Source organism: Pleurodeles waltl, chromosome 8 (genome assembly GCF_031143425.1).
Source record: "Pleurodeles waltl isolate 20211129_DDA chromosome 8, aPleWal1.hap1.20221129, whole genome shotgun sequence".
In the NCBI taxonomy this organism is placed as follows: domain Eukaryota; kingdom Metazoa; phylum Chordata; class Amphibia; order Caudata; family Salamandridae; genus Pleurodeles; species Pleurodeles waltl.
The window spans coordinates 1,192,382,749-1,192,408,037 of NC_090447.1; the positions used below are offsets into that span (position 1 = coordinate 1,192,382,749).

At 46.3% G+C, this 25,289-nt stretch overlaps 1 protein-coding gene across 1 annotated transcript in view; it reads left to right on the forward strand.

Moving 5' to 3' along the window:
• Positions 1-3,140: 3,140 nt before the first annotated feature.
• TMEM272 (transmembrane protein 272) overlaps positions 3,141-25,289 on the forward strand; it is a 164,472-nt gene continuing 142,323 nt past the window's right edge. The window contains exon 1 of the mRNA XM_069205461.1: positions 3,141-3,291. The gene's annotated coding sequence lies outside the window, so the exon portion shown is untranslated. The remainder of the gene's footprint in view (positions 3,292-25,289) is intronic.

Consider the following 25,289-nt stretch of genomic DNA (forward strand, 5'->3'; position numbering starts at 1 on the left):
AAAGTCGGTTTCCCACCTAGGCAAGTGTAGTATGTAGTGGGGCACTAGGAGTGTAAGTAAACACCAAAGGTAAGTAATAGAACCCACCCCAGAGCCCAGGAAAACAGGAGTAAATCACAGTAAATTTCCTGAAACACACAAGACGTTGTGATAGAATATTATGCAAGAACCAGAAGAGACTGCAAGACACCAACAATGAATTCTTGGTCCTGAAAACCTGTGGAAGAAGTGGACTAAGTCCAAGAAGCACTGAAGAGTCCAGGGAGAACAAGAGACCCTGCTAACCCGGATGAACGTGCAAAAGAAGAACCACGGTGAGAAGACAAAGTCAGTTATGCACCCAAGAAGACAGATGCGGGTTACTGGTGGGTGCAGAAGATGTCCCACGCCAGATAAATGATTGCAGTCTGGTTTGTGTCACTGGATTACACCAACAAGCCTTGGCATACGCAAAGCTCGCGGTTAGTGGAAAATGCCGCTGCCTGGGACCAGAAGGGGCCTGGTGGGCTCTACCTAGGAGGGGGAAACAGAGGGGGCTCTCAGCAACTCAGAGAGCCCTCAGAAGACCAGGCAGCGTGCACAGGAGTCCCACAGCATGGGGACAAAGAAGGTGCAAATGGAGGCCCATGCAGCACTACACAGAGGGATCCCACGCCGCTGGAGAACCACTCAGGAAGCTGTGTGCCACAGGATGGAATGCTGGGGGCCTAAGCTGTGCTGTGCACAAAGAACTTCTTGGAAGGTTGCACACAGGCCTTGGCAACTGCAAGTCACACGGTGCACAGAGATACTGTCTTGCGTGGGGAGGCAAGCTCTTACCTCCACCAAAGTTGGACAGCTGGACCTTGGGACTGTCGGAGTCACCTTAGTCCACCACCCGTGTTGCTGAATCCATGCTCGTCATCTGGAGAGGGGACCCACGCCACTGGTTGTCACTGCAGAGAGGCCCCTGCTGAAGCAGGGAAGTGACTCTGTCACTCCACGGGAGATTCCTTCAGTTCTTCTGGTACAGGCTGAAGACAGGCAATCCTCGGAGGATGCACGACCTGGAAAAAGTTGCAGTTGCTGGCAGGAGCTGAAGATACAATGTTGCAAAAGTCGTCTTGGCTTTTTTGCTGCAGTTTTTAGAGTTCCTGGAGGGTTCAGCTGTGGTTCTGTCAGTAGAAGATTAAGTGAAGGGTGCAGAGGATTCCTGCTGGAGTCTTGCAATCTGAATCTGAGGAAACACCCAGGAGAGAGACCCTAAATAGCCCTGAAAGGGGGATTAGTCAGCTACATAGGTGAGCACCTATCAGGGGAGGGCTCTGATGTCACTTGCTGGCACTGGCCACTCAGATGCTCTCAGCGTGCCCCACCACCTTGGAATCCAAGATGGCAAAATCCAGGGACACTCTGAAGGAGCTCTGGGCACCACCCCTGGGGTGGTGATGGACAGGGTAGTGGTCACTCCCCTTTCCTTTGTCCAGTTTCGCGCAAGCGCAGGGACAGGGGGTCACTGAACTGGTGTAGACTGGATTATGCCAGGAGGGCACCATCTGTGCCCTTCATAGCATTTCCAGAGGCTCTCGGAGGGTACCCCTCCTATGCCTGTAACACCTATTTCTAAAGGGAGAGGGTGTAACACCCCTCTCCCAAAGGAAATCTTTTGTTCTTCTTTCCTGGGCATGAGTTGCTCAAGCAACAGGAGAGCGGAAACCTGTCTGTAAGGTGGCAGCAGCTGGGGCTGCCTGGTATGGCAGTACTGGGGGTCCACTGTGGAGCCCCCAGAGTGCAGGGGATTGTACAACAATACTGGAATCAGTATTGGGGTACAATTCCCAGTTGTTAGACACCTTACATGGCCATATTCAGAGTTACCATTGTGAACCTAGATGTAGGTATTGACCTATGTCCAGTGTACACATAAAATGACGTCCCTGCACTCACGAAGTCCGGGACAATGGACCTAGATGGCATGCGGGCACCTCTGCTAGTGCAGGGGTGCCCTCACACACATATACTTTGCATCCAGCCTTCAGGGTTGGAAGGCCTGACATACAGGTGACTTATAAGTGACCTGGTGCAGTATGAAATGGCTGTGAAATGGTGCATGCACCATTTCACTCAGGCTGCAATGGCAGTCCTGTAGACGCCTTTGCATGGGCTCACTATGGGTGGCAAAAGTAATGCTGCAGCAGGAACCCTTGGAGCCCCAATGCCCTGGGTACCTAAGTACCATACACTAGGGACTTATAAGGGGTGACCAGTATGCCAATTTGGGATGAAATACTGGGTTAGCAGTATGTAGTGACAAATTTGGGAACAGAGAGAGCATAAGCACTGGGGTCCTGGTTAGAAGGATCCCAGTGAAACAATCCAATCAAGCATACTGACAAATCAGTCAAACATACTGACAAACAGGCCAAAAACCATAAGCACTGGGGTCCTGGCTAGCAGGGTCCCAGTGACACAGTCAAACACACTGACAAACAGGCCAAGAATGGTGGTAACCATGCTAGAAAGAGGCTACTTTATCACACTAACCAACTAGTGAAATAGCAATATTTAAGCCTAGTAACTGGTATAAAAAGTATATAATTGCTCTTTTCAGTACATCAGGCTGTCAGGCAGCACAGATGTCAATTTTTGCAGCAGTTATTTTTGCATTGACCTACCTTTCTTACCCTTGTCGCCCAAAACAAATATAGTTGAATTCTAACCTATCAGTCGCTAGAAATGACATTAAATATTCTTTCAATACAACAGTCATTTGTGTACCTGTCTGTAAGTACCAATGCCATTATCTTAATGGTTCTTTGGTCCAGATGACTTATTTTGCATTTGTAGTTCGGTGAAAATATTTGTACTAAATATTCTTGCTGCATTGCAAAGGTATTGAACGTCAAGGAGTGAGAGAGCACACGATTGGGGAGAAGGATTTCTTAGAGACAATTGAAAAGCCGGAATTTCTGTTTGCCTCCAGATGTAAAGCAGCCTCCCCTTCTTTCCTGAAGGATGTGAGTGGGCTGAGCTGGGCTCGTGCAGGAGTGGGTGTGCATGAGGTGGTGCTGTACTGTGGGAAGCTTGACATCTGAAAACAGCGCGAAGCCTCCCATTGGCTGGCAACGGAAGAGCGTCTCTGGCGGGAAAGAGACACAGTGGGAAGGAACAGCAGTCGGAGCTCTTCAATGGGTGTAGCTAAACCAGGAGACTGGGTTGTGCTTTTCAGGGCAGTGTTTTACTGTCACTGACTTCGAGAACGTCTAGACAAGAGCCCTCGATCTCACCTGCATCGTTCCAGGTCTGAACAAGGTAGGCAGATCTTACTGCAGTGCTGGTTTACATATCTATATGCATAAGTGTTTTAACAGAAGTGCATTATTAGAAGCACCATGCCAGAATATAATATGCTAGATGGAAAAAGCATTTTTTAGGCTACAACATAGTTTTCAAACTATGTCCTTCTTGTTTCCGCAGATTATATGTACGTCCCAACAATCATTCTGTATTATTACTCTTACTAGAAATTCCAGATGACCATTTGCAAATGGTTGCTACTGGAAGTAGATGGCAGCATCAGTGTTAGTCGACGTGTGGTGATCTTATACTATTACAGTTTCACTTGGTTCAGGTTGTTTCTTGGTATTATTTATTGTTGTCTAATTGCACGACCTGCTTTCACTTAGTATTATTTTAACAAGTACAATGACTCGCAATCCACGGTTGGAATTTTCACCCCAGCACTCATAGTCGTCCCGAGCATACTTCTCCAACTCATGTTTATCACTCCCTTAACGAAAAGAAAATGCAAACTTGATCCACTAGCGCTCCAGAATTCTTTGGAGAGTAGAACGTTAAGTATACAAAAGGCATGGTCCTACCACAAATGTCAGGAGAAGTTAAAAGGGTAACCTACAAAATACTGTAGTATTCGACGAACCCTGCGACGTTACTACCTTTTGTGAAACGCAACTGTGTTAGTGCAACTCACTGTCATTCAACAATTCAGGTCATCCTGGGGTAGTTTTGTTTTCTCAATAAAAGATGAAGAATCCTTGCGAGGAAGCTAATAAGTGGCATTTTTATGCACTGGAACTTCTGGAGGTCCTTCTTTGAGCATTGTTACTAAGCAGCTTCTAAGATATCTTAGTGGGTTCATTCATCCACCTGCCTTTCTGGCTGCCATCCCTCCAAGGGTTAAGTTATGTTATTTCTGTTGCAGAGAAGGGGGCTGTTGGTTTTCCCAGAAAGAGTCTCCCAGCAACTCCTCCAATCAGATATTGACTATAATGCCTTTTATTCTGCACATCACTTTCTTTTGGATAGGTGTGCATCATATAAGTACTGAATACAGACAGAGAGGAGAGTTTCGGGTGTAAAGAGCCTGCGGAGCCTCTACGAGAGAAGACAGTGTGTGAGAATAGTGTGTGACAGAACAGGGTTTGTAATGGGGAGCATGTGTTTGCGGGTGTGGGCTTGGTGGGTGTAAGGGAGGTAATGCATGTGGTGGCAGCGGTGAGGAAAGTAAGGGAGCGGCTGAATTCGCATTGCAGTGCCTGTTCGTCCTTCACCCTTGCCTCATCTCATTACAAAATGAGGCCATTCAGCCTCACCAGACATCAATTACCATGTCATATTCCTAAAGTAAAAGGCTCCTCCCCTCCTCCTGTTCAGTCCCAAGTTATGACCTACTCAACTTTGGTTGGCCTGAAACAACAGGGAGGGTGGGAAGGGATGTAATGATTAAACGTTAGGGACCGGTACTCAGAGTGATACAATTACCTGTAAGTAATAGGAGCAGGTGTCCCCATAAAAAGATTAGCCCACCTACTTCACATAATTCGGCCATAGTGCTGTCAGTGCCACTAGGTCACTCATGTTTACCCACGAAAGTAACAGGGCTGTTTGCAGCAACAACAGGGAAGTAGACTTCCAGAATTAGTAGTTGATCTATTTTGGTTGAGGTTGTGTTCCTGATATTAAAGCATGAGCTATTGGGCAACGCTACATCTGAGCCGTTGTTCATGACAACCTTTTGGAGAGAACGTGATGGTGGCTTGCATATTGTGATGATTTGTGGTAAACAGTGGCTGGGTGAGCTAAGATGTAAGTTGCCCCAGTAATCTATCTTGTGTGAGCTTGAGCAGTGATGTAATAGGCACTGGTGTGATGTGCTGCAGGTGTGGTGTGTCAGGTAGCGTGTTGGTTTACGGATGGCACACTTTGCCCAATTATGTTCTGTCCTTGTTAGGAGAGAGCCTGCTGTTCCATTGCATTATGTGTGGTGCATATTTTATCATTTGAAATATTGTGCTGTGGATGCTATATGTTGTGTGTCCTTATAATGTGGCTTGTTGTGTACTCGTGTGATGTGGTGCAAGTGTGGGTTTGAAAAACAGTATATATTAGCCTTACAGGTTTATGGCGTAGGAGTGTTATGGATTGCCTTCCTGAGTTCTGTATTCTATTGTGTTAAATGGTGGTGCGTTCGGTGTAACGCATGTTGTGCTGGATTGGAGCAATGGTGGTTGCTCAATGACTTTTTGTTGAATGGTGTATGCTGTGCGGAGGTAGAATGATGTGGGTTTTTTCTTCTGGTAAGACCTATTGTGTTGCCTTCTGTAGCCACTACTCATACTTTGAGGTTTGAGGAATAGCAAGGGAGAGCTGAGTTGTGTTGCAACTTCACAATAGGGTATCTTTTTTCGTCTCTTGTTCTCGGTAAGGGAAAAAACACTGCCAGTCCCTGAAAATAGGAGCCGGGGTCCCCCCCCCCCAAGCTCAAATTAAGCACTGTCAGTGCCTACAAATAAATTAGTTTGAACAGTATGCTAAATAACAACAAGAGAATATTGGTTTTGATTACAAGAGCGATACTATTTGCAGAGCCCACACTTTAAGCAACATTAAGTGTGTTGGCGATTCATATATTGCGGGCTACATTACCTCTCCTTGCTCAGCTGGCACGTAAGAAGGCTAAAAGCTTTAAGTAATGGATGTCAACACCGTCTTTGGATTCATTTACATTTACATTATTCTGTCTCCTCTGTGGATTCTCCGAAAACATCTGCCTTATCCTAGAAAGACCTTACAGGAAATGAAAAAAAGTGAGAAGCTACTTCAGTGACCCAGCCATTAACCCCTGGTTATTGCTAATATCCTCATCCTTCTTCCACAGCCCCAAATGTACTCCACTGTGTACTGATTCCCTCAATCAAGTGAAGTCATTAGGGGCCAGATACAAGCAGATTTGCCCATTCTGTGTCTATCAGAAAATGTGGTCGTACATATGGCCCTATGAGTCCTCAGGAGGAGAATGCATGGGATGGGATATAAACCAGTACAATGTAAGCTCCAGAAATATACAAAATACGGTTCGAACATATAAATACACTTAGAAAAACGTAATTATGTGCTCATTATTATGTTGTAATTTAATGCAGCTCTAAGGTTTGATCAGCGTTCTGCTCAATTTCTTTAGAATCCTGCATAGAAAGAAACCTATACAAATTAAACAAACATTGACAATGACAATAGTTCTGGCTTTATTATGAAAGTGCCTCCTCAGTCAATGATGTGTTTAGGCATTCACTAAGTCATCATACATGTGCCATGCCACTCATTTTGGCACTCCTGTGTCCTTTCACCTACCCACTGATTCATCCTTGCATTCATCTACTTACACAATCACAATAAATTCACACAAAAACTCAACAACGTATGCAAGATACATAAAAAGAATAAAAGTAGAAAAAAACAAGCTACCTTTGAGACATTGTAAATACAGGTAAAACTAAACATAGGAGCGAGGGACTATCTTGCAGTGGTACTGAATATGGTGTTTTATTCTTTTCATTGTTTTGAAGTACCAGCATGGTATTCACATTGAGAACCAATGTTTGGTCGATCTTGGAATGGTCAAACAGAGATTCTATGAGCAATACCATTCCATGAAGGTGGCTTGGCCTAGAGGCTGTGGGACCGTGGGTCCGTGGGATACGGTTTACTGCACATGACACATACTGCATGCAAGAAACCTCTTAGCACTGTCTAGGAGCTGTTGTATGCTCTAAAATACACATATAAAGGTGATGTTATAGCTAGGTCAGCTATTAGTATCCTTATATTAAAAAGAGTTAAAAAAATCACTAATTAAAAAAAGATTAAAAGTGAGATTATAGCTAGGTGAAAATGTCAGTTAAAAGACTATTTTAAACGAAAAAACACACTGAAATTCACCAGTTATAGTTTACTGAGCTAACTAAAACTGGTGCTACCACCATGCACTGCTTAATGATGTCATTGAACATGTCACAAGAGATGTAATATGATTACAAAAATCTGCTCCTGGGCCAGGAGGGAGATAGATGAAAGCAAGAAATTGGGTGACTGGGGTGTGAGCCCTGACCAAGCAGCAACCACAATCCATGTCAGAGTAACAAGCAAACCCCACATTAACCTGTACTCAACCCCCTGGTAGCTTGACACAGAGCAGTAAGGCTTAACATAGAGGCAATGTGTAATGTATTTGTGCAACACTTCAAAAAGTCACTCAGTGAAAACACACCATAAAAGAAGCCCACAAAAAGCATAAAGTGCCAACCAGGGGCTTCTGGTCGCGCCGGACCAGGATAAAGTCACAAGTTCAGGCTGACTGCGATGGAGAGCTGGCTGGCTACAGGGAACCAATTAGTCCTGCTAAACAAAGTACCTTAAATTCTTGTTGCAGAGCATTGTGTGGAGCCATAATGAAGGTATGCTGCACAGCCGAAGCAATGCATCAGTTCTGAGCTGCAGCAAGGTAGCGGTGCAAGGCCCTGTTGCATCGTCGTCAAGGTCTTCGATGACAGGGATTGCGATACGAAGTCTGATGTTGGGGATGCAGCATTCAGCTGGCGATGCGTCAGCTCCGAGGGGCTGCAAGGCTGCAATATAAAGTCCAGTGTCATCATCAAGGCTGCCGCTGATGAGGGATGCATGGACCTGGACCGTGAATGTACTACACCTGAGTGATGCTTCTGTTCCAAGGACTGCAGAGGCGATGCAGGTATTCACGTTGGACCTGCGTCAGTTCTGCTTGGGAAGTGCCAGTCTGTAGAGCAGATGCATTAGTTCTTCTCATGGATGAGCCGCTTATCAGAGGCCATGCATTAGTTCTGATGGCAAGCATCTTAGGCCCACTTCTAAGAGTCCAGGACTGGGGCAGAATGCAATCCTTCAGCATCACAGCAGTTATTCTTCCTTGCACAGTATGCAAAGGGCCAGAAGTGTACTGAAGTGGTGGTGTCTGAGGTCCGTTTTTTATACCATGGTGCACTGGTCCTGGAAGGTTGGAGTAACTTCTAGACAGGAGTTTGGCGTGCAAGGAATTCCCTGCCTTCCCTACCCTTGCTCATAACTGGCTGAGATGACAATACAGGGTGCTAGCCCTTTTGTGTGTGGACAGGACAAAGCCTATTCAAGTGAGGCTGTATCCAGCTCCTCCCTCCCATCCTGCCTGAGATGGCCCATGAAGTGACACCTTAGCTACCACTGTGTGGGGCTGTCCAGGAGGAATATACAAAGCCCAACTGCCAATTACACCCAGCCATGTGACCAGAGACATGTTGCATGCACCAAATTGCTATGGGCCAAAAATGGCAACTTTCTAATAGTGGCATTTTCAGAATTGCAATTTAAAATCTAGCTTCACAGTAAGTTAGGATTTTAAATCATCAATCAATCAATCAATCAATCAGTGCTTGTAAAGCGCAGCCACTCACCTGTTAGGGTCTCAAGGCGCCGGGGGGGGGGGGTGTAGCGTGTACCGGTGAGGTGGTTTAAAAAAGCCATGTCTTCAGTTCCTTTGTGAAAGCTGAGGAGGGAGGTGGTTTATCTGATGTGGATAGGTAGGGCATTACACGCGGTGGCTGTGAGGTAGGAGAAGGAACGTCCTCCTGCTCTGGTTTTCCTGATGTGGGGTACTTCTGTGAGAGAGAGCTGGGCTGAGAGTAGGGCCCTGTAGGGTACGTGGAAGTTGAGTCGCTGGTTCAGGTAGGCTGGACCGGTGTTGTGGAGGGCTTTGTGTGCGTGGGTGAGGAACTTGAAAGTGATTCTTTTCTCTATGTGGAGCCAGTGCAGTGTACGTAGGTGTTGCTAGATGTGGCAGTGTCGGGGTAGGTCGAGGATCAGTCTGGCAGCGGCGTTCTGGATGTTTTGTAGTTTGCGGGTGAGTTTTTTGTTGATTCCAGCGTAGAGTGCATTGTCGTAGTCTAGTCTGCTGGTGACAAGGGCGTGTGTGATGGTCTTTCTATGTTCGAAAGGGATCGAGTTGAAGGTCTTTCATAGGAGGCGGAGGGTGCGGAAGCAGGTGTAGGTGACTGAGTTGATTTGATTGTTCATGCTGAGGTCGAGGTCCAGGATGATTCTGAGTTGGGGTTTGTCGGCATAGGAGATGATGTTTATTCCGTAGCTTATGACGAGGGTGGCTAGCGGGGCCACGTAGAAGTTGAACAGCGTGGGGCCAAAGGGAGGATCCCTGGGGCACTCCGCAGGTGGTGGGTGTGGGATCTGCGAGGAAGGGGGCGAGTCTCACTCATTGCGTTTTGCCTGACAGGAAGGATTGGATCAAGTCGAGGGCCTTGTCTCTGATGCCGGCTTTGTGGAGTCTTTTAATCAGGGTGTGATGGGAGCGGATGTTTTCTGTTGCGGCTAGGAGGGCTGTTTCGGTGCTGTGGTTTGACCTGAATCTGGATTGGGAGATGTCGAGGATGTTGTGGTCGTCTATAAATGTAGTGAGTTGGCTGTTGACTGCTTTTTCAATGACGTTCACAGGAAATGGAAGTAGGGAGATGGGCCTGATGTTTTTGAGGTTGATGGGGTCTGCTGAGGGTTTCTTGAGGAGGGGGTTGATCTTGGCGTGTTTTCAGTCTTCAGGGAAGGTGACGGCAGCTAGTGAGCGGTTGATGATAAGGCAGAGCTTGGGGGCGATGGTGTCTGCAGCTCTGTTGAAGATGTGATTGGGGCATGGGTCTGTGGGGGCCCAGAGTGTATGGACGCCATTGTTCTCAGCATATCTTCGTGGTGAAGGGTGTCTATGTGGAGATGGTTGGTTTGTTGGTGTTGGGGTTTGGTAGAGGGGGTTCTGCACATAGGTTGTCCTTATTAAAACTGTCGTAGATAGTCTTGATTTTGTGGTGGAAGTAGGTGTTGAGTCTGTCACAGAGGTCCTGTGAGGGTGGGATGTCCGTTGTTTTACTTTTGGGTTGGGTGAACTCCTTGATGATGCTGAAGAGTTCCTTGTTGTTGTGTGCTTGTGAGGAGATTGTGGCGGTCATTCTGACCCTGGCGGTTGAAAACCGCCAGGGCAGAGTGCCGCGGAAGCACCGCCAACAGGCTGGTGGTGCTTCAGGGGCCATTCTGACCGCGGCGGTAAAGCCGCGGTCAGAAAAGGGAAACCGGTGGTTTCCCGCCGGTTTTCCCCTGCCCCAGGGAATCCTCCACAGCGGCGCTGCAAGCAGCGCCGCCATGGGGATTCCGACCCCCTTCCCGCCATACTGTTTCTGGCGGTTTTCACCGCCAGAAACAGAATGGCGGGAACGGGTGTCGTGGGGCCCCTGGGGGCCCCTGCAGTGCCCATGCCACTGGCATGGGCACTGCAGGGGCCCCCTAACAGGGCCTCATAAAGATTTTCAGTGTCTGTAAAGCAGACACTGAAAATCGTGACGGGTGCCACTGCACCCGTCGCACCCCTTCAACTCCGCCGGCTCCATTCGGAGCCGGCTTCATTGTTGAAGGGGCTTTCCCGCTGGGCCGGCGGGCGGCCTTCTGGCGGTCGCCCGCCGGCCCAGCGGGAAAGTCAGAATGACCGCCGCGGTCATTTGACCGCGGTACGGTCTTCTGGCGGTTCCCGCCAGGCGGGCGGCTTCCGCCGCCCGCGGGAATCAGAATGACCCCCTGTGTCTTGTATAGCTTTCTTTCTGGTGTTTCTGATGAGTTGGTGGTGTGCAGTGGTAGTGGTTCTGAATTTGCTGTGGGCTGCTGGGGATTTGGTGTTTCTCCAGATTTTCTGGAGGTGGCGACAAGTGCGTCTCGATTCTCGGAGTTTGGGGGTGAACCAGCTGGCTCTCTTTGCATGGGTGTTGTTGTTCTTTTTGAGGGGGGCTATGGTGTTGGCGCAGTCAGCGATCCATTTGTGGAGAGTACGTGCTGTGGTGTTTGGATCTTTGTTGTGGGCGATGGGGGGGCGGTGATGGCGAGGGCGGCGGTGAGCTGATCGTCGGATATTCTTGTCCAGTTTCTGTGCAATGGTTGGAGTTGGGGTCTGGTGATGGTGGGAGTGTTGAAGGTGAAGTGGATGCATCAGTGCTCTGTCCATGGGAGATCCGTGGTGTGGCTGAAAGTAGCGGAGGTTCCTGTAGTGAAGATGGGATTGAGGGTGTGTCCTGCTGAGTGTGTTGTCTCTGTCATGATCTGTCAGAGTCCTCTGTTGTGGAGGTTGTCTAGGAGGGATGCGATGTTGGGGTCTTGTAGATTCTCGAGGTGGAAGTTGAGGTCTTCCAGCAGGGTCTAGTTGGTGGCTGTGATGGCTTGTGCGGGGATGCAGTCCGTGATGGAGTCGGCGAATGGTGTACAAGGTCCGGGGGGGGGCGGTAGATGATGGTTCCCCTGATGGTGGATGTCAGGCTGGTGTGTAGCTTGAAGTGGAGGTGTTCCATCAGGTTTGTGGATTCTTCTGAGTCTTTGGAGTGTTTGTTCAGGTGGAGGGTGGACCTGTGGACGATGGCGATTCCCCCCCCAGGGAGGCTGGGGCGGTCTTTCTGGGCGATCTTGTATCCCTGGAGGATGGCGATGGCAATGTCCGGGCCTGAGGTGTTCCATGAGGCATTTGACCTCCGGGGTGGTGCTGTCAAGGATGTCCTGATTTCGGTGGCTTGTTTATGGAGGGAGCGGACGTTGAGGAGGATGCACTTCAGGGGTTTCAGATTCGGACAGTTTTTGCAGGTGGGTTGTGCTGTGTCCTGAAGGGACCATGTGTGTTGCCTGGAGAGCTTGCTTGCAGTTGTTGTTGCGTCCTGGGTTGAGTGCGATAAGTTTTGCTGCTGTTTAGAGCTGGTGGATGGCAGGACCAGCGGTCCTGGCGCTGGTTGAGTTCGGGTCGCAGACGGGCACAGACGGGCTTGCCTTGGTCGTGCCCGCTGCGCATGGCCGTCATTACGCAGAGACAGAGGGAGGAGAGGACAGCTGGGAGGCGGGAGCAGAAAACGGCGCGAAGAAAGGGGGCGGGCCGCGGGGGCAGCATCAGCGGGGATAGAGTGCGAGAGAGAGAAGGGGTGGGGCCACAGGGGCAGCAGCGGCAGGGAGTGAGAGAGGGGGGGAGAGTGAGAGTGAAGAGAGAGAGAGCGGAGTGAGGGGAAAAAACAAGGAAGAGAGGAAAAAGCGCAGAAAGCAAAAAGGCACAAAAGGAACAGCACACAAAGAAGAAAAAGAGGAAAAAGAGGAAAAAAGAGAAAAGAGGCAGAGGGCAACCTAGCAGAATAGCAGAGCTCTCCCACTAGACACCAGGGATGAGGTACAGGCAGAAGTCTGCGGGTGGAGGAGGGCCTCGAACTCCTCACAGAGGTCAGAGTTCAGGCACAAAAGGGCTTCACTTGCTGGTGGAGCTACGAGGTGGCAGAGCAGTTCACTGACCAGGAATCATGATTCCAGAGACACCAAACTTAAAGGGGGTTCTCTCTTCCCATTTGGAAATTACACTCGTAATAAGGCAACTCCAGTGTTATCCTACGGGAGGAATAGGACTTGCAGTAGTGAAAAAATAATTTAAGAGTGTTTGACCTCACATCCTTGGTGTGGTCTCCCTGTCTTTTTACCTACAGATCTCACGTTTTTCTTACTTTAGGACTCTGGGCACTTTACCACTGCTAACCAGTGCTAAAGGGCATGTGATCTCTCCTTAAAACATGGTAACATTGGCTTATCCACAAGTGGCATATTTAATTTACTTATAAGTCCCTAATAAAGTGCACTATTTGTGCCCAGGGCCTGTAAATCAAAAGCTGCTAGTGGGCCTGCAGCACTGATTGTGCCAATTAATTTAATAGCACTTTAAACATGTCTCAGGTATGCCATTACAGAGCCTGTCTGCAGTTTTAAACTGCTATGTAGACCTGGTAAGATAACCCTCTTGGCCGGCTCAAACCTTCCTTTTTAATACATAGAAGTCAACCCGAAGGTAGGCCCTGGACAGCCCAGCACAGGGTGCAGTGCCTTCAAGGAGCAGGACATGCCCTGTTAAGTTTTCCATGTCAGAGTAGGAAAAAACTCTTTAATTTGCTTCTCACCACAGCAAAGCCTATCTCTCCCATAGGATAACATAGGGTTTATCTCATTACATTTTATAGGTGCAAGTTCCAATTGTGGAGCAATGGGACCCCCCAAGAGTGGTGTCTTTGGAATCACAATTTTAAATCACAACTTACGGTGAAGTGGGATTTTAAATTGTATAATTTTAAAAATGCCACTTTTAGAAAGTTAACATTTTCCTAGTTTAGCCGTTTGGTGCCTTCTGCCTGTCTCTGAATACACATCTGGGGTGGGTGACAGCTGGGCTTTGTGAATTTCCTCTAGACAGCCACACACCAAGCTCCCTTTGCTGTGCCATCCTGGCCAGGATGGAGGAGAGGCGCTGACACTTATACAGAATAGGTTGTGTCCTGTCTCCACACAAAGAGCTGCTTACCCACCTTAGTGAGTGTGGAGCAAGGGCATGATGGACAGGGATGCTGTGTACTTCAAAGGCCTCTCTTTGAAGTCTCTAACACTTCAAAGGCACAACCGGGTATAAGTACTCAACCTCAGATGCCACAAACTCAGTAGACCTGTGGATACTCTACCAGGAAGAAGAACTGCTGTGCTGCTACAAAGACTGCCACTCTTCTGGAATGCTACTCTGCTGGACTCCTGCTGCTGTGCTGACCTGCCTCCTGCTGCCCTCCTTGCCTGGAAGTGAGAAGGACTGGACCTGCAATTCTCCATACCAGAACCAAAGTGACTCCAAGGGCTTACTCACTTGCCTCCCATTTTCTGAAGTCTCAGGGTCACAAAAGATTTCCAACTCCCCTGTTACAGCACCTGAACTCTGCCAACTGTCTGTCTTGCCCTGCCAAGTGGTGCCAATCCAGTAATGGGCCCTTGGAAGTGGGTACAAAGGGCTGCTCCAGTCAGAAGCGGTGCTTCACTATGGCTGAGCAGATTGGAAGAGGCACATTGCCCCTCTGCGTGGATCGGAACTGGTGCATCCGCCCCATTGCCAGGACTGGAGTTGACACATCACCTCTCCAACGCAGATTGACATTGGTGCGTCACCTTCTGAGCCTCTGCATCTCAGACCCAACACACTGCCACTGTTGCATCAAGAAAATTGACACATCTTCGCTTAATGAGTGGGAAGGATCGAGACATCGCCTTCACTGAGGGGGATCAATACCAGCACATCACTTCAGCCTGTTCCCCGCATCCTTGACGCAACCAGGATTATGGTACTTTTGTTCAGTGGGTCCAACAGGGCCCATGTAGCCTGCTTGTGATGCATGGTGCTCGGCCTGAACATTTGACTTTGTCCTTACCAGATATACCCTTCTTGTTTCTAAGCACTATTTCACAGTTTATTCTTTAAAAATTCATGTCTCAATGTCTACTTATCAGGTTTGTGTTGTTTTCGGTCTTGTTTTATTTATTAAATTAAGTTCTATTTTTTAACCTGGTGTGGTATCTTTTTGTGTGGTGGTTTCACTGTTTTACAATTTAAAGTGTTGCACAAATACTTAACACATTGCCTCTTAAGTTAAGCCTGACTGCTGTGTGCCAAGCTACCAGGAGAAACCCCAGTTTCTAAGTTTTTCACTACCAGGACATATAAAACTAAAAAGTACATGTCCTACCTTTTAACTACATTGCACCCTGCCTCTGGGCTGTCCAGGGCCAACCCTAGGTGTGTCTCACACATTTATAAAAAGGGACGCTTATGGCCTGGCAAGAGGTTTACCTTTCTAGGTCGAAATGTCAGTTTGAAATTGTACACACAGGCTCTGCAATGGCAAGCCTGAGGCTACTTAGGTGGTTCACGCAAATAGTGCTGTGGGCCCACTAGTAGCATTTTATTTACAGGCCCTGGGCACATGGAGTGCCACTTTACTAGGGACTTTCAAGTAAATTAAATATCCCAATTGGGGATAGGCCAACATTACAATGTTTAGAGGGGAGCGCACAGGCACTTTAGCATTGGTTAGCAGTGGTCAAGTGTGCAGAGTCCTAATACCAGCAAAAAGTAGGTCAGAAAAATGGAAGAGGAAAGCAAAGGTTTGGGCAAGACAACTTTAAGGCTCATAGGCCTAACAAGTGACCTCCCAGCTGAAAGTGGGGAGAACTACCCAACCCTTTGGGAGTTCTCTTCACTGAGTGCAAGAACCTGGCTAGACCATAAGCATTTGTATGGTCTGACCCAGGATGGTTCCCCCCATAAAGTCCATTCACTGTAAGGAACTGGACCATCTCAACATTTTGGGACTTTTACCCCACATCTGCATGAGCCATCTGAGTGGCCTGTGGTCTGTCTGAACCTGGATGTGAGACCCAAATAGGTATGGTCTCAGCCTCTTCAGTGCCCAGACCATAGCAAAGGATTCCCTTTCAATCGCACTCTACCTCTGTTCCCATGGAAGTAGCCTCCTGCTAATGATGTCTAACTGATGGTCTAGGCCCTTCTCATTTAACTTTGCTAAGACCCCCCCATTCCATGCTCTGAAGTCTCTGTTTGCTCTATTAACTCTTTAGAGAAGTCAGGAGCCTTGAGTATGGGTGCTGTCTACATGCCTCCTTGAGGGCATCAAAGGTTTTCTGTCTGGCCTCTGTCAGGTCACCTATCTGGGCTGCTTTTTTGAAGTCAGCTGTGTTAAGTGGCAACAATGCTGCCATTTTCCTTAACAAACATCCTATAGCACCCTGTGAAGCCAAGAATGCCCTCACTTCAGTCTGTGTTTTAAAGGGTTGCTAGGCCAGGATGGTCTCTTGGCCTGGAGGGGCTGCACCTTGCTTGCACCCACCATGTGGGCTAGATAAACCACAGAACCCTGGCCTATCTGGCACTTACTGGCCTTGATAGACCTTGATAATCAGGCCTCCCTTCTGCAGGTCCTGAAGCACTCATGGAGTTTGTACAAGTGTTCATCCCACCTGATCTGAAGACAGCTATGTCAATCAGTTAGGCAGCACAGAATGCCTCCTTTCCAGCTAGGATCCTGTGAAACAACCTCTGAAAAGAAGGTGGCAGGGGTATTCCACAACCAAAGGGCATCACTCGAAACTCGAAGTGGCTTTCTGGGGTTCACAATGCAGGCCTCTCCTTTGCCCCCTCAGTCAGAGTGATCTGCAAGTACCCTGATGTTAAATCATAGGTACTGAGGAATTTGGCAGCACCCAGCCTGCCTAGTACCTCATCAGCGTGGGGGTGAGGTGTGCATAAGTCTTCATGACGGAATTGAGACCCTAGTAGCCCACCCAGAAATCGAGGGGCATATTTGTGCACCCCTTGCGCTGCCAGAGCATCACTTTTGGTAGATATAGAGTAAGGCAAGGCAATGCAAATCGCTGGTTGCCTTACTCTCCATGCGGGGTGTGTTCCATAGGCATTGCGGTGGGTGTTCCCACACAGCATCCATGGATTTTGATGCTTCCCTGGATTTACAAATCCATGGAAACCTGGGCTGAAGTGTAACAAGGAGAAATATGTCTAGTTCTCCTCGTTCTTTCCTCTTCCCATGTGTATTGTGTTTTTCAGCACACATTGAAAGAAGAAAATGCCTCTCAGGTTGGTTTTTGTACAGGAAGGTACCCCTTCCTGCAGAAAAACAATCATGTTGACAACACAGGCACCCTTCCACCATGGTTCAAGGGTGCCTGCGTTGCTGCTAGGCTCCTGAAACGGTGCCAGTGCAAGTGGGAAGGACAGGAAGCACCATATTGCATAAATACAGTGCATTCCTGCCCTTCCACTTTGGCATAGGGCAGCGCAGCAAGGTGACTTGTTGTGCTGCCCTATGCCAAATCCCCATAAATGAGTGTCTAATTTCTGGAGTGGCGCCCGATGAGGCAGGCTTGGGTACCATCAGCAGAGGGCGGGGACAGGGACTGTTGGAGGGCTGAATCATCTTTGAATGCCAAAATCTTGATGACTTTCTCCTTGATACCGGCCCACACCTAGTCCAACAACCTGTAAATATTATTTTTCACAGGTTGAATGACTCCAGTATCTACATCTTAGACACACAGGTGTGTGAATCGAGGGGTGAGGGAGAACAGAGAAGTGACTGTGATAGGGTGTGGAGAACTTATAGGTTACTTGAAGAGATTGTGTGTCGTCAGCTGGTTGACAAGTTGCAAGGCGCACTACCAATATGAGGCTGCAATTTGTTTAACGTTGAAACACTACACAAAACTTTAGGAAAACACAAAACTTTTTATAAATATAATAAAATTTCTCAGTTTCACCTAATAGTTGTTTAAATGTATACATTTTCAATTTGTAACATTGTACTCCATCAACGATTATTTTGAAAATGCATGTTCATATAAAGCGATAAGCATCTCACTCCACCAAACCCCGTGCATTTCAGTTGAAAAAAACACTTCATCAGGGCTAGCTGAATTAATGCTGCCACATACAGGGTGGTTGAATAACACTATTGACACGTACACATGCTGGAGTGATATTTCCACATGCAAGATGGTGAGCCAACATTCTGTGTTTGAGGTACTGATGACCTGGTTTTGGAAGGTAGGAGAAACTTCTAGATAGTAGTTTTGAAGTGCAAGGAATTCCCTGCCTCGCCTGCCCTTGGTCCAAGCTGGCTGGAGTTACATTACAGGTTTGTTAGGCTTTTTGTGTGTTGACAGGTCAGAGTCTATTCAGGTGCAATTGAGGCTGTGTCCTGCTCCTCCTTTCCATCCTGCCTGAGATTGCCCATCAAGTCATACCTAGGCTCCCATTGTGCGTGGCTATCTAGGAGGAATACACAAAGCCCAACTGCAAACTACACCCTGTCATGTGACTAGAGTCATGCTGCAGGCATCAAATGGTTAAGGCAAGAAAATGCCAACTTTCTAAAAGTGGCATTTTCAGAATTGAAATTTAAAATATGACTTTGCTATGAGTTAGGATTTTAAATTGTGATTCCAGAGACACCAAACTTGAAGGAGTTGTCTCTTCCATTACACTTATAAAATATAATAAGGCAACTCCAATGTTAACCTACAAGCATGATAGGCCATGCAGAAGTGAAAATTGCATTTAAAAGTTTTTCACTACCAGGACATGTAAAACTTAAAAGTACATGTCCTACCTTTTAACTGCATTGCACCTTGCCATCTGAGCTGTCCAGGGCCTAACCTAGGGATGATTTATATGTATAAAAAGGGAAGGTGTGGACCTGGCAATAGGTTTACCTTGCAATGGCAGACCTGAGATATGTTTAAAGGGCCACTTAAGTGGTCTGCACAATCAGCCCTGCAGTTCTACTAGTAGCATTTCATTTACAGGTTTCAGGGCATGAGGAGCGCCACTTCTCTGGGGACTTCTAAGCAAATTAAATATGCCAATTGGTGATAAGCCAACATCACCATGTTTAGAGGAGAGAGCACAAGCACTTTAGCACTGGCTAGCAGTGGTAAAGGGTGCAGAGTCCTAATGCCAGCAAAAACGAGGTCAGGAAAAATGGTGGAGAAAGGCAAAAAGTTGGGGGGAAGATCACTCTAAGGCTGACATGTCTAACAATCAATATTCCAGAGAAGATAGTCTCAGCAATAAGCTGGGGTGAGAAGATGGACCCTCAGCATGATGAATAATATTATCCGAGAGGGTGCAACTAATATGTAACTTATAAATGATAGCCATTTCCTTACCTACTTTTCCATGATGATCCCTATTTATGATGGAGTGTCAATTAGGCAGAGGAGCCACGCAGTCTGGTGAACAAGTTATTAACCTTCGGTAATGATCTTTCAGGTGGGTACACTATCTAAAAGCAGATTCCTTACCTTGTGAATATTCCCTATGTGTCACACTGGATCTGGGACCTCTTTAGCAGTATCTCTGCGTGCCGGTAGGTGGTGATATGCGGAGTGGCACATAAGTGCCATCAGCTGTTATCAGAGTTGTCCGCGATCTCCAGATGCAGAGCACAGCAGAAGATTGTTTGAACCAGTGCATAGATTTCGAGACTTGGGACCTTTTTAAATGGAAAAGAGTCCAGTTCACAGCACAGGGAGGCTAAATGGTATGTGAGGAATCAGCTGTTATATAGGTTATCCATCAGAAAGTTCTTCTGATGGATACTTCTTATCCCAGATTCCTCACCTTGTGAATAGATACCAAAGCAGTACGTCACCAGTGGTGGGTCTGTGAACTGGCTCAGTCAAAACCCTCCTACAGGGCCAAGTGGGCAAAGCGCCCATCTCCATGGATGTGGTTGTCCAGGCAGTAGTGCATGGTGAGCATGGTGAGCATATGAACTGATGCCCACGTAGCCACCTACAAATGTACAGAAGAGGCACTGTGCGAGCTAATGTAGTGGTAGTAATCTTGGCTTTGATGAACTGAGCCTGTAAGGTAGTGCGTAGCAGATTTTGATAAAGAGGGCAATTCAACAGGAAATGATCCTTTTTTGCACAGTCTTGCCCTTCTTCACCTCAGAGAATCCCATCAAGAGCTAATTGTCCACACAAAGTTCCTTGTACAATCAATGTAAAAACTCAGGGCACTTTCAGGGTCCAGCTGATGGAGTCTCTCTTCCTTCCTAGAAGGGTGAGGTGGAGGAAAGAATGTCAGGATAGAAATAGTTTGCTTAATAATAGTAATCGTGCACCAGTAACATTAGCTTGCCTGAAAAAAATGTAATGTTTAATCTATGGCGGTTTGACAGAGAGGACTTGTAGTTCAGTCACATGCCATGCCAGTGTTATGGTAATTAGGACATTCATCTTAACAGTGAGGAGCCACAAAGGACAGCTGTGTAACAATTCAAAAAGAGTATATATTAGGAATGTGAGGACAATATTCAAGTCCCATTGAGACATGATGAAAGGTGTAGGTGGGAACAAATGCTTCAAACCTTTCAGAAATGCATAACAATGATTTAAATAAGGAAGGCCGTCCATTGTATTACAATTCTCGTTGAATATAATGGGATCATAATACAGCAGACGGGATATCCGCCACATTTGTGATGGAGGAAACCCCTCCGTCAAGGTCGTAAAAAGGCCAACAATGCCCACACCCCGCCCGTCCGGTTTGTTGCAGTACCATATAGCGGTGCTGTTGTCAGTGTTGTTCAGGAGCCCCTGTACCAGTCTCCTTTTGATAGTAACCAAGAAGACTTTCTTTTTTAATCACATGTTTTATTAGATTTTCAACTGATAAAGTATAACAAAGAAAAATCAACAGTGTGTTTTCTTACATGTCTCTTTGAAACATTGTAACCAAAGTGGGGATTCCCATTCCAATAAACAAAGATTGAGCTTAAGTAATGGTAAAACATATGCATAGAACAGCAACCAACACTGTCACCTCACCCACAGCCAATACAGAAGGTAGAGTCCCAGTATAGGGAACTACTTGTATATCTCCACAACAACTTCTCTGAGGGGGTCAAAGAATTGAGGTGTTCTGTCTGCAAACATTTGAAAAAATAATAAAAAGGAAAGAGAGAAAACGCATAAGAGAAAGAAGCAGAACAGGGTAGCTGCATCTTCCGCTCCAAAGAGCTGTGTGGTAGTCAACAGTTAGTGACTTTTCATCCTTCACTGTCCTTGTAGAGAAGAAGTAATGTGACGGAGCTAAGGGATCCAAGGCAAATGATCACATATAGTCACTATCTAGAGCCAGATACAGGATCGAAAAGAAATTCATATCTCACTTCAGATCAAACTGGCTTTAGAAAGCGTCCCCATATTCCTTCAAAATTGGAAGCTTGTCATTAATTCTATATATCAATCTTTCAAAGGCAGTCATGGTATGCACATCTTCCAGCCATTCATTAAGCAGTGGGATCTTACTTGTTTTACAGTGTTGCAGTATTTCTTCCTTCGCTACTCCCACTGCAATAGCCAGCCATAGTGTAGGAAGCGACGTTAGGTCGGAGAGACTACTAGTCATGAATTAGAGCTATACTCACATTTAGATAATTTGTTGCATTGAATTCACGTCTCATTCCACACTTGTCATCAGTATGCCTGTACATTAGAGGATTCTCACTAAATATATAGAATATTCACATTTCTGGGCCCTGCATCTCCAACAACTAAAGTCTGTGCTCAATTTAGCACTGTGTAGCTTGACTGGGGGCCAGTGGCATCTATGGAGCACATTGTAGTAGCTGTATTTTAGATGGGATTCCCTCAGCACTCTATTATAAACCCTCAGTATATCGTCCCACTCCCTAGTCCCTTCTTCAAATTGGATTTGTAGACATTCCTCCTACCAGTGACTTTGTGTGGTGGATGTATCTTGGGACAATTGGTGATCAATCAGTAGGGAAGAAAGGCCTACGATTGTGCATCTGTGTGCTTTCCACATGTGTAAGTAGTGTTCCACAGATGAATGTGCCAAGGTGTTGTGGGCAGGATCCAAGGCTTTGTGCAGAGCCTGTGTTAATTGGACATGTACTCATCTTTTTGAGTGTCGGACCCCATATTCTTGGCTGAGCTCCAGGAAAATTTTCAGATTGCCGACCCTGAGCATGCTATTAAGGTGCAGTAACTTAAATTGCTTCCAATGCCCAAAATTGATTTCTTCCCCACCTGTTTTGAAGGCAGCATTGAGCCATATGGGCACTTTATATTGTATGTATTCTGCAGTTTTATATAACAAGTGGGCTCTCTGCCATACGTATTGAGAGGTGGGAAGAATGGGATGAAGGGATTGTCTTTCATGGGTGGTTGTGTAGTATATAAATAGTTCCCCTTTCATGTACAAGATATGGTGTTCTATTTGTACCCAAACCTGTTCCCTCTGTGTTTTTAGCATATTGATTGATTACACTAGTTGATGTGCCAACCAATGCCTCTTCATGTGCTGCAGCTGAAAGCCCCCCTTGTGAGCGACCGTGTATAGATTGCTATTTAACCTAGGTTTCATGCAACCCCTAGCAAACTGTAGCATGTCCTTCTCTCTATATCCCTAAGTATGGCATGTGAGATCATCAATGGTAACATACCAAACATATCGTTAAACCTGGGTGCTATTTTCATTTTTATGATATGCACTTTTCCCCATGTTGTGAGATTCAGAGATGACCATTTCCGAAAGTCTGTTTTCATTTTCCCCAGCAGGTGGAGAACACTGTCTAAATGACATGGAAACCCCCAGTGACGTAAATAGTTGAGCCTGTCAAGGTCCATATGAATGGGAGGGATTCTATGGAGGTTTTTGTGGTAGATAGGTTTGCAGCAAAGCCTCACACTTTGTCTAATTTATCCTATATCCTGAGAAACTCGAGATGTAATGTAACTGGTATATCAGAACCTTAGCGGATTCCTCAGGACGTGCCAGAGTCACAAGAGTATAACCTACGTAATAGAATGCTTTGAGTGGTGCCATCACACCTTTAATACACTCATTATAATGGACAGCGATTGTAAGAGGCTCCAAAGCCGGTAGGTACAGCACAGGTGATACCTGTCTAGTTCTCAGGAAGATTTAGAAGTAAGGAGATTAGTAACTGTCACAGTTAACCTATGCAGTTGGGTTGTGGTACATGCACTTAATTAATGTTATGACATTTGTGCCCATCCTATCCATCATCCAAAACAGGTATCTCCATTCTACTCTCTCAAAAGCTTTTTCAGCGTCTAATGACAAGAGTACCTTTTTGTCTAAGTTGGCCTTTGCTTGCCAGATGACGTGATCAGGTGCTGAGGTGATTGGCCACAAGCATCCCAGCACAAAACCGACCTGACTAGGGTAAATTAGCTTAGGAGTGGCTGACTTAAAACAAGTTGCTGACACTTTTGATATCAATTTTACATCAGCATTAAATAATGGTATGGGTATGTAGATGGAGACTTCAAAGGGCCCTATCTCTTGTTTAGGAATGAAAGAGATTCTGACCCTGATGAACTCCTCCCGGAAATTCTGTCCCTGTAAGTCTTCCCAAAACACTGAGGCCAGCAGCGAGACAATTAATGGTTTGCTGGTTTTGTGAAATTCAGTTGGGAAATCATCGCCCCTGGGATTTTGATGTAGGCCATCTTGTCGCTTGCTGTTGTAATTTATTCCTCAAATATGGTTAAATCTAGCGTGTTTAATTTTTGTTCGTTTGGATACTGGCAGACAGTCATTTTCCACACTTGGGTCTGGTGGTCTCTCTAACACATGCAGCTTTTCATAAAAAGCTTGGACATCCGAAGAGATATCAGTGGGATGAAGCAGTAAGTATCCCTTACGATTACGCATTGCAAGTATAGGTCTACTTCATTCAAGCTGGCTCTTTTGTAGTGCCTTTGTAATAAATGGAAGAGGGCTGTCTCTGAGATGTGTAATCTATTCAAGTTCTTTTATGGCCTGGAGTAAATCTTGCAACAGCGTTGGAACAGGAGCACTGGTGATAGGTTTGGGTTTCTAGGTGCAGTCTTGTTGTCTGTGCCTGTGTTTTACACTATGGGGCAGACACTCATTATGGCTCCTCAATGTATGCCTTTCGTGCCACATATTCTAAATATTTAACTGCAGTTCAATGATGTCCTGGTCAGAAATCCCATTAGTTACTATGGACATAACTGCTAAGTCTCTGGCTATGATTGATGTTGTAAGGAAAACATGAATGCTGGTTTGAAAGCCATGTGGGTAGGAAGTAAAGGTATAGTCCCTCTTCTAGTGATGAAATGGCCACCTAGATTCAAACAGTGCATTATCTTGAATCAAGACACTTATAATATCCCCATCTCTGTTATATCTCATGTCTTATGTCCCAGATCTGTCTAATATTGTGTCCAAGACAATGTTCCCCTCCCCTCCCACAAGGAGCTGTGTCTTAACAACCAAAGTTAGCAGGCTGCCTAACACAGAGAGGAAATACGATTTATCACCCACTGATGCATAAACAAATCCTACAATGACACATGTCTGATGGATTTTTATCTTTGCAAATATGTAGTGACCACATTCATCTGCCCATGTCTACAGTGCATTAGCTAGTAGTGATTTATGCAATAGTACTGCAACCTCTCTTTTCCTGAGGTTTGAGGGGGATTCAATATGAGATTCTTCTATCTTTACAAAGCTGGTATGTAATACTTTACCCACCCGGTCTCTGTGCAGTATTGTCTCCTCCTCTGTTGTCAGGTGCATCTCTTATATGAGGGCGATGTCTGGTCTATGACAACCTAAGAATGTGAGGATTTTTTTTGTTTCAGCATTGTAGTGTGTACTAGAATTGTGTGCCTTTCTGTGGTTGTTAAATTTAGCAGAAGTGTGGTGCAGAGATTTGCGATATGAGCATCTGTCTACAGAGATGGTTAGAATTTGGTGTGGTGCGCAACGCCTGGTATCCTCAATTAGTATACAATGAGGTTACGTACATGAACAATCTGGGAATCAGTGTATCTGGGGACCCTTTCGAGGACTCTATATATATATGTAGCTTATCCATTTAGTGTCTGTGGGCCTGGGGAGTATGCTTGAGTAGCCGAATTGCGGTGCAGCAGGACTTTCAAGCCATTTTGGAATGTCTATCATATCTATTAAGTTGTTACTTTCTTGAGGCTTTATAAGTATGGACTTGTGTTCTACACAGAGTGGATGATATGAGCAGCCATTTATATTGTAGAAAGTGGTATAATAAGTTTTGCAGCATGTGTGGCTCACCTACACCTCCCCTCATCACCACCATTGTCTCCGGGAATATATCACAAAAGGTTACTCCATACTGCTGTTCCTCCACCTCCAAGCCCATGAAACCCTCATGAAGACCTGACCTTCGAGGGATCCGCTGTGGTAGGTATTAAGCCCTCATCCACAGGCCTATATCATGGAGCTATACTGAAGAAGAGAAGCAACAGGAAGGAAATGTGTCCTCATGATGAGTAAGCTGTATCACTATTAAGAGGGGAACAGGATTTGTCTGCGGTTTGAGATTGGGGTATTTGCTGCTTCCTTGTGCCCATTTTTGCATCACCTGTTCCCAATATAAGTATTCCTCAAGGTTATTGTCCTTCAGTCTTTCTGCTTTGCTATCCATTTCGTCATCCTGGCCAGAATCCGGTGGTGCTGGTTCCATATC